Source organism: Sebastes umbrosus, chromosome 16, assembly GCF_015220745.1.
Source record: "Sebastes umbrosus isolate fSebUmb1 chromosome 16, fSebUmb1.pri, whole genome shotgun sequence".
Classification (NCBI taxonomy): domain Eukaryota; kingdom Metazoa; phylum Chordata; class Actinopteri; order Perciformes; family Sebastidae; genus Sebastes; species Sebastes umbrosus.
The window spans coordinates 13,827,948-13,838,050 of NC_051284.1; the positions used below are offsets into that span (position 1 = coordinate 13,827,948).

The window sequence follows — 10,103 nt, forward strand, 5'->3', positions numbered from 1 at the left end:
ACAGCCTGACCTCTCTCATATTTGTCTGCTTCCTCTTTTCGCAGCTTCTCTTCAAGCAAAGTCTCTAATGCATGAAATGTGGCTCGATGGGATAGACGGGGGCGAAAGTGCCGCTCTCATCAATGGGAGCTGTATGGGGTGCTGAAGTGGGCTCACTGTGTTGAGCAAGTGCGGCTTGCATGTGTTTTCTCTCCCTCAATAGATAGGGAGCTTCACCCACGTCTGTTCGCCCACTCACTCACAGCATCCATAGCTCAGACCTCCAGAAGCAAACTGATTTTATTAGTCATCCACCCCCATGTGAATAAAAACTTTCCGAGAGGCAGCAGCAGGTTGAATCTGAACTTCTGCAAATACTTCATTACGTATGTATAAGTACACGTTTAGTGTGGGCTACACAGGTGTTTGTTTTGAATTATTAGTCCGCACTGTATTTCTAAATATAATCCTTGCATCTAAAATTAACCAAAAGTCTGTTCTTGTCAAGTCAAACCGTGACCTGTCTCATCTAACGAATGACAAAAAGGAAATGAATGGCTCTTGCACACAGAACTAAAGAGAGAAACAGAGGAAAAACAATGATGAATGGGCTGAAACAAAATGGAACGAATCTGAAAGGGAGTGGAAAGACATTAGAGCTGAGTGCTACATTAATAAGGAGCATGATGCTCTTGACTGTTCATGCGACTGAAAGCCATTTTCAGATCCTTATCGCTGCTGTGATGAAATACCTGTCACCACGCTGTGCTCGTGGACAACAGACGAGCAAACAATATATTCAGTTTGTGCCATGCCTCTGCAAAAGAGGATTTATTTGAAACAATTACTGCAAAAAAAGAGATGTGAATATAGTCATCCTTTTCATTTTACTGCCATTTAGTAGGAAAAAAAACCCCTGGAAAGCTATCAAAGAATCCCCCCTGTGAAAAGGATAGAAAAATCAAGTGTAATGCTCGAAAATAAGACTCATTTTTAACTCACCACCCGAAGCCACAATGGGAGGATGTGAATGAGGAGTACGGAATTTTCAAGCTACTGGGGAAATAGTGGTTATCTTGTAAAAGTGGGAAAACCTCTTGGCTCTGTATTGTGTGACAGATCTTAAATCAAAAGCACACAGTTCATTTGCTAGATTACAAACACTTGCATGCTGTTTGAAGTTCATCCAGGGATCATTTCCCATGCAGGAAGATACATTTAATTTATATTTGATTATGCAGAGGATACTTTTTAGGTCAACAGCATACAGATGATGTCTCTGGCAGTGTGGATGGAGCTAAACTCACACCCTTCTGAGATTTCAACAGTGTACATGCAGATATGAATAGCAATTAGCATATAACAGTACTAACTCAGCATTTCAACACACTGGTATTCTGACGTATCCAGAGCCAAATCCAGATGTTTTTTTCTTACTGCAGTCAGTGTGTTGATTTTATTTGACATGCTTATTGATTTAATGAACCGGTGACCCTTCTCTCACCCAGTAGGCATATATAGAAAATGGATAGATTACAAAAGTTTTTAATGGAAGGACTTTTTCTTTTACTAACACTGAAGGAAGATCTCAAAAATCTGTGTCTCTACATGCCTTAAATGGAAAAAATACTTGCATAAAGCAAGTATATAATTGAGTAATTCTTTACAGCAGAGCAACATCCTAATCACTCTACTGCTAAGGCCCCTTTATGTTCAAGATACACTTTGGTAATTTAGTCTAAATGCAGAAATTAAATAGGGGAACAAAGGGATAGATTGTGCCCCATTGTAGCTCTAATATCAAATAATAACGCCAGCTATTATTAATCTGCATCCCTCTCATGGTAATCTGGAAGGACTCAGTGTAATTCTTAGATTAAGTGGTACTTATGACATTTTGATGTACTTGTACTTACTTCCACTGTATGTTATTTAATACTTAAGGTAAATAATGTAGTTTTTACTCCGCTACATTTACATTTATTTGACAATTTTTGGCTTGTGACCCCATTAAGTCTATGAGTTGTAAGCACTATCATTAATAACTGATTCAGATGGTTCATTTAAATAGCTGTTCTTAGTCCAAAGAGGTGAAACTCTCCTATATTTTACCAAAAAGAAAATATATAATATGAATACAACTGTGTGTAGCCAAACTTCTTCTTGTTTTTCTCCTCTATCCTCTCCCATTAATCATCTGACGACCTCTCAGATTTATCTTGTGACCCACTGGAGGGGCCCGACCCCAAGGTTGCGAACTGACTGTATAAAAAGCATGGGTGTATAAAGAGAACTGGATACAGCCTTGCAGGCGGGTTCCATTCATTCCAATGAGAGTTGCTCAGTGGCACATGCAGCGGCACTGATTTACAGCGGTCTCTTTCCCAATGTAAATCAATGGGAAAAAGTCTTTTTGGACCCAATGGCATCACGTAACGGACACGGAAGTTTTAGTACCCCCGTTTGGCCTCTACGAAAATTTGCATCAACACCCGGCGCTCTTCCTGGGGGCTTGATATAAAGTAGTTAAAACTAGCTAAAACAGTAAAATGCTATTGATGTGTTGATGCATTTACATTAATAAATCTAATAATATAATTTATAATAATATATCACTCACAGGGGCCATTTTCATGCAGAATGAGTACTTTTATTTTTTATACTTTAAGAATATTTAGCCGATAATATTTATGTATTTTAAGTAGGATTTTTAATGCAGGGTCTTTACTTGTAATAGAGTATGTTTACATTGCTTTATTGGCCTTTTTACTTAAAGGTGCAGTGTGTGGGATTTGGCGGTATCTAGCGGTGAGGTTGCAGATTGCAACCAACTGACACTTCTCCCGTGTGCCAAGCATGTAGGAGAACTACTGTGGCCGACATGAAAACATAAAAGTCTCTCTCTAGAGCCAGCATTTGGTCTGTCTGTTCTGAGCTACTGTAGAAACATGGCGGACGGCCCCGTGAAGAGGACCCGCTCCCTAGATATAAACGACTCATTCTGAGGTAACGAAAATACAATGATTCTTAATTTCAGCTGATTATACATTGATGAAAACATACTTATTAATATTATATTTATTTCTGCCAACAGCTCCCCTAAATGCTACACATCGCTCCTTTACATCCCAAATCTGTCTCAAATCCCAACATGTTTTTCCATTGCACTTTCCAGTGTGCACGAGGAAATGAAGACATCCCATACAGCAGCTCTCATGTCAGCATCCATTTCTGTAAAACCATTCCTCTCTCTCTTTCTTTCAACCTCCACTTTAATATCAGAGTTAAGCTCATCTTTGAAGCATTTCACACACACATGCTTATCTGCCCTCACACCTTTGTCGCACAGCAACATGCCTCTCTCTGTGGTGCCGGCATTTGCCAGGACTCTGGGCTGATAAGGACCTCACAGCCTCATATTCTGGCTGCGCTTATCACTCTTGAGCAACAAGGGAGCCCTGTCTAGCTGTTCATGTTTCTCTTCTCTTGATAAGTATAGACTGGACTTCTTTTTTTTTGTTGCTCTGAGCATTCCTCAAAACTGCCATCTCGTGCCAGCAGAAGAATCTAATGCAGCTCTCAGATAAGATGCAGGGAGGTGGGCTGGTTTTTAATTGCAACCTGAGTGCTTGACACTTCACGGGGAGGGGTGATGTCAGTTTCTGAGACATGAGATATGAAGCAGGAAGAAATAAAGGCTTAGGAAAGATTATATAAAAGTAAATAGAGACTAACACAGTTTACGTCCGCCTAGATGACTGGACTTGGCATCTGAAATTGCCCACAGATGGCCTGCTGAAACTATACCGAGCAGTGGAGGCTGGAGGGCAGCTGCAGTGGACGGCCACACATCATAAATCTTTCTGGGACAAGCAGTCACATCCAACTTTCAAGAGATAGCCGATATCCATTACTAGACCGTAGGCAGCAGCAACACAAAGGAGTCAGGTCTATAAAGCCGAGCTGAGACAATGAAGGTTATCTGAGGACACAGAACTCCCACCATCCTACTGTAATCACTCTAACCATGTAATCCTGACGCATAAAGAGCGTTCAGATTCATTATTTTTTTGAAAAAAGACAAGAAAATGGATGTTTTTTTAGCAGTTTTTAACCACCAGAGATGATTAATTCCACTGTCTGATTTTATAGCTGTACTGTTATGAGAAAAGGAAATGCCAACAGGTCAGAAGGTGAAATAAAACGCTGTTTACTTTCCATTATGTAATTCCCTTGTTTCTTCTCCTGCTGTAGTCAGACTTTAATCTATTACAATGAGTAATACTCGATAAGCCACAGACTTAAATCAGCTGCTAAATGAAAAAGCTTGTGGGGCTAAATTAGCATTATCATTACACAAATACATTGCTAATATCCTGCACAAACACTGAATACTCAGCCAGTTTGAAGTGCTATCGAGATGATGATTCCTACCTAGTGAAGGGTAAAAGAGAGCTGGTTGGCTCTGTGTGTGTGATCAAACCCTTTGGGGAAAAAAATTAACCTTGGAGATGAAATCAGCCCCCCAGCCAGGACAGATCATTTAGCCGTAGTATCAATCCCGTGTCCATCAACCGACAGCAGACAGCCTCATCACTGATAGCACCAGAGGAGTGACAAGAGATGAGAATATTGATCAAGATATCAGATCATGTCTTCTCAAAAGCTTGTAATACAACCCTTTTTTTCCCAGCCTGACAGATATGAATCAATGTCAAGATGATGTTTCAGCACCAGGATTTTCATATATTGACTGTATTATAGAAAAGATGTGATTGTGAACTTGTAATTTCATTCACCTCTACATCAATTTACAAAGGGTTCTGGTTTTTAATGAAGCTCAAGACTGCCCCCAAGTGGATGAAATGTTGCACTACATGCAGGGAGTAAGATGAAGCACTCGATGCCAGTTTTCAATATCATGCTTACAAATTAACTCCTAGATTACCTGCAGTTAAAGCTGCAGTGGGTAGAAATTAGGCGAATATTATTTAAAAAGGTTAAAAAAAAAAATCATGTGCCTCTGTGTCCTCCGGTGTCCTCTGCTGCTCCTAATAGCATCTGCAAGATTTCACAGACCGGAGGAAAATAACCAATCAGAGCCGAGATGGAGCCTTGCCGTCTCTGAGCAGCTGTCAATCACTCACGAACTCCGATCAAACGGTCAAACTAGGCAGCGCTGATCAAATATGAATCAATATTCTGTTACTGTAATGCCTATTTCTCGCCTCAAATGTTTTCAGAAACATCTTGTAGTGTACTGTTTAGCTGTAAAATGAGAAAGTTTGTGACCTGGCAGCCATGTTAAGATCTGTTGAGGAAATACCAAGCACCGCCCCACCAGCCGGAGCACAGCCAACAGGAACGCTCTCTCTGTGAAATGACCTGTGATTGGCCAAAGTCTCCTGTCAAGGGCTACATTTTTTTAAAGCCTGAAAACAGAGCCATGAGCAGCTGCAGAGGTCTAGTTATCTCTCAGAACACTTGCACATTACAATATGCTGAAAGGTTATTATGGATTTTTTACCCAATGATGCCAAAAATATTCTGCCTGCTGCAGGTTTAAAAAATATGAAGACGAGTGCGAATATGTATGTATGTAAATATATATGTACTGATCGTATATAAACATGTATACACACACACCATAGTCTACGTACTGTGACTTCTCACTCATACATAAATATTCTTAAGCACATACATCCTGTAAAATACATTAACAGACAGTTTGTGTATGTATGTTTATGCCTATACAGTGTGTACAGGTATTCTACAGAATACAGTATGTACTGTAGGCACTATGTATATTTATGTGTTTGTATTAGTATTGGGGCACATATTGTAGTTTTGAAAAAATAACTTTGGCAAAACAATCTCACACAAACAACAGTCACACCTTCTGTATTCTGAATACAAACTATTACCTTCAGATCGACGTTTCAGAGCCAGCAAATGTAAAAATAGCCGCTCTCTTTCCTCCCAACGTCTACCACACTACTCAACATGATAACAGGTTACTACTGCTCACAAGCAAGAAGGCACTGTTGCACTTTGTTTTATGCATTATGTATTATAGTTTTATGATTTCTTTCCTCGTTTTTATAATGTCTATGTATTTATTTATTTCATCTCACAGGGCATGTGCAATATTTTACATTTTTTTTGTTTACTGTGTCTTGAGTGTACCACTGTACTGCCTTGTTGGCTGTGCGTTATTGTTTTAAGTTGATTGCAGTTGTGTATAGCACTATTGTCCAAGCACAGTTTCCCCTCAGGGACAATGAAGTATACAGTATCTTATCTTATCTCAGCACAAGGTCTATTTCCTGTTTTTTTCCAGAGCTTTTATCCATATCTCACTGAAGACTCAACATCGTCATCTGCTATTTCCAAGGTCAAGAATTAACTGCCAGGCTCAAAAAAATAACTTGTTTTTGTTTTTGAGTATATTTACCAAATGTAAAAATTCTTCAATTAAGATTTTAAGTAAAGTGCTTTTTATTGTTTACCACTACCACACAGCTCAGTTGTATAAATTAATTTTAACTACTTTAAAATGTTGTTGTTGTATATGTTTCATGATGGCAGGTGGAATTATAACTATAAAAAGTACATAGTAGAGTAGCACAGAGATGGACAGAGTAGTAGAATATTGTACTCAAGTAAAAGTACTGTTATTTTAAAGAAATGTTACTCAAGTAAAAGTAGTTGTGTAAAAATGTAAAAAGTAGGTCAGTTAAAATGTATTTTAAGTAAATGTTACTGTGTTGGGGGTGGTATATAATAAATTAAAGAACATCTTTAGGTTACAAAATAGAGGTCTCTCTTCTCTACAGTCTGTGCATACAACTGATTATCAATTATATAAATATACAACTGCCTTCCTCAGTGTAGCATCACAAGAAGAAACCAGAAAAGAGACAAAACTCAGACAATTAAACAAAAATGATTGACAATAAATAAAACCATTACACTGTATGGACACCATGGCGACCAAACTAATTTTATAGTCAACAGTAGAATGAATTGATTTATATAAATCAAAAAAACACCAAAGCAGATATTATAGACATGTATAAATGATATAAACAGCAAAGGAGAGACTGCACAGTTTTTACCATAATATTTCTATACACCGCGAAGGGCACACTCAACTACGTTGCTAGGCAACGCCGTGGTTTTTGATGCTCTCATGTGGAGAGTTCAGCAGTGTGTTGTTGGACTCACCTGTCTGAAAGGCATCCTGCCAGTCTTTAGCACCACTAGGTCCTTCACAATGGGCTCCAGGTTCAACTCCTCTTCTCGTTCATTCTCCTTGCATTAAACCAGTCCTCCTTGAGCATGTCAGCAGTTAGCATCGCATGCTAGCCGGACCCAGCGTTCCCCTGGTTACCGGTCCCTAGTTACCGGTCACCAACACCGTGTTGTCACTTAGCTGCTAGCCGGGGACAGCGCTTTAACTCCGTCATTAATATAGATAACGTTAGACAGAGACATGTTTTAACTATGCAGAGGTACAATAATGCTAACCCACCCCATATTTGATACTTAATTGACTGTACTTGAAGTCGCCTCGGCCCGTGAACTCTGCGCTCCGTGAACGCAAACATTTATGACGTATCATTTCCGGAGCGTCACCTCTCTGACGTGAGGCTGACGTCATCCTACGGCCGCAGACACACCTGCAGCTTCTTCTCTGCAGCAGCTGCTGATTTCTATTCTCACACTTTATCAGGACTTTTCATGTGACTTTTGTTTTAAATCATCTACAGATGCGACTTAAAATGTAATAAGTAGCTACTTAATTAAAAGTATTATAGCCTAAATTGTAAAAAAATACATAAGAAATATACAAGTAGGCCTACCCAAAACGACTTAGTTAAAGTAACGAGAGTAAATGTAATTGCAATTGACATGTAATTTGTTGAGGAAGAACATGTGATTTGACCAAAAGCTCCAGAACAGCTATTAATGGACCTTGTTGTGAGATGTTTGATTGTTTGATTTATGGTAATATTGTTTGGGCAGATCTTCATAAACTTTATTTGTTGCAAAAACGATTTGTAAGACTGGCAGCTTTGTCAAACTCTAAGGAGGCTTCTGCTCCACTGTTCAGGAAACTGAACATTCTTTCAGTTTATGACATAAATATTCATCAGATATGTGTGTTTATATATAGATATATGTTCTTGTCTTCTTCTTTACCATCATCGTTTAGCAACTTCTTTAAATCTAATTCTCAAATTCATTCACATAATACTAGACAGGTTAATCATCTTCACCTGCCTTTTTACAAAACAAAACATGGCCAGTACTCCATCAGATATCGTGGTCTACAAATATGGAACACCAAAAATACATGTTATCAAGAGCTCGTTATCCTTAGAACATTTTAAAAGGAAATTATTATCACATTTAATTAATGATGTCTAATTATCTTTTGATATGTTTAGATATATTTTCTTTTTTTCTGTACTGTTTTTTGTATGCATTTCATTGTTTTCATTGGATTGTTTTCCACTGTTTGGTTAGGTTTTTCTGCACATTTTGTGTACTTCTTATTGTTGTTTAACTTTTGTTGTGTTTTTAAAATTATGTTAGTTTAAATCTTTCTTCCTTTTTTGTTATTGTTTTTTTTCTCCTTGGCTTAATCCAGCCATGTGGCCAGACTGCCTATGAGTAGCCTAATAAGAAGAAGTTGATCACAAATGAATTCTCATAGAGACACATCAGAAGACATAAATGATGCATAAATAGTCAAATAATCTGGAAACTGTAATTTAATTTATTTTTTTATATATATTTGAAAGATTGAGCTCTAACAACAGCCAGCTCTAAATGATTCTGAAACATACGTTAGTTGTACTTATAAATCTATGCAGCAGAGGGCAGAACAACACCACATTTCAATTCAGTTCAACTACATCTTACATTAGATCTCAACTCAGCAGCATCTGGATCCAAGAGTCTTCCCAAAATGATCTACATCCACTTAATCTCACCGATGAAATCACACTGCTCACAACCCCATCAAAAAGAAATTTAAATGTTAATGTTGCATTAGTGGAAATCTTCCCATAAACCTCCCTCTGATCTCACTTTGCATGGATTGAGATGATCTTATGATGGTCTTCAACAAGCAGACTGTCCATCACAAGGGATACTGTGAATTACCTCCTCATATCCAATGTAAACAGCTTGATCTTCAGCAAATCTGATCTATCATAACCTTCTATTCCACTCTCAGGGGATTACATAGCTTTGCACTTTAGAGGAATAATCCTCACTCTATATGTCTTGGCCTCAATAACTGAATTGGGTTGGGGGCGAGAGCTCGGTTTATTGCAAATCATTTCTGTCACTCGGGCTCAAATGGTTATTGGGTTGCATGAGAATTCTTAAAAGAGGATGTGCAAAATCATACTTCTTATGATGTTTGTTGCTTAAAATGTGAGTTTAATTCTCCTGAAATTTAAAACTAAAACTAAATGTTTGAAGATAGATTCTTTTGAAAATACTGCTGCCAGAGAATCCTTCACAAGTTACATATTTTAAGTTTTAATAAGGTTTTGGCTTAGTTAAGGGCCAAAAAAGTCAGGTTCACATCAGGTTGAGTCCAAAGTCATAGCTGCTCTATGAGGCCGTGCTGTGAGCTAAATGCTGACGTTTAGCAGGTATAGGCTCATATTTGCTATATCTTAGTTTTGTGCGTTAGCATGCTAACATTTACTAATTAACATTAAACACAAAGCACAGCTATGGCTGATGGAAATGTCATTATTTTAGCAGGTATTTGGTCATAAACCAAAGCAGGACAAATTGAAATTTTGACCTGTTGATGGCACCATATAAAAAGTGAAGGGATCACCAAAGTTATAATTCATCTTGAGGGGTCTGTCAAAATGTCATGGTAATCTATCTAATCTACCGACAGACTGACCAACAGACCAACATTGTCATCCCTAAACCATGGCTAAAAACTGAGAATCACTTTTGGCTATCTTTATCATTTGGTGACTTCAAAAATGGAAATTTTTGTTCAAGACAATGTGTGTTGAGGGACACTTCTGCTGAAGATACTGAATCTTTGTCAGTCTACAGAGACTGTTCTGTAGCTGATTTTA

At 38.1% G+C, this 10,103-nt stretch overlaps 1 long non-coding RNA gene across 2 annotated transcripts in view; it reads right to left on the reverse strand.

The window, feature by feature from the left end:
• Positions 1-7,606, reverse strand: part of LOC119474323 — a 58,140-nt gene extending 50,534 nt beyond the window's left edge. Inside the window, exon 1 of one of the 2 annotated variants that reach the window (XR_005203556.1) lies at positions 7,207-7,606. This is a non-coding gene — a long non-coding RNA (uncharacterized LOC119474323). The remainder of the gene's footprint in view (positions 1-7,206) is intronic. The other variant, XR_005203557.1, reaches the window with a different exon arrangement.
• Between the last annotated feature and the right edge of the window lie 2,497 nt (positions 7,607-10,103).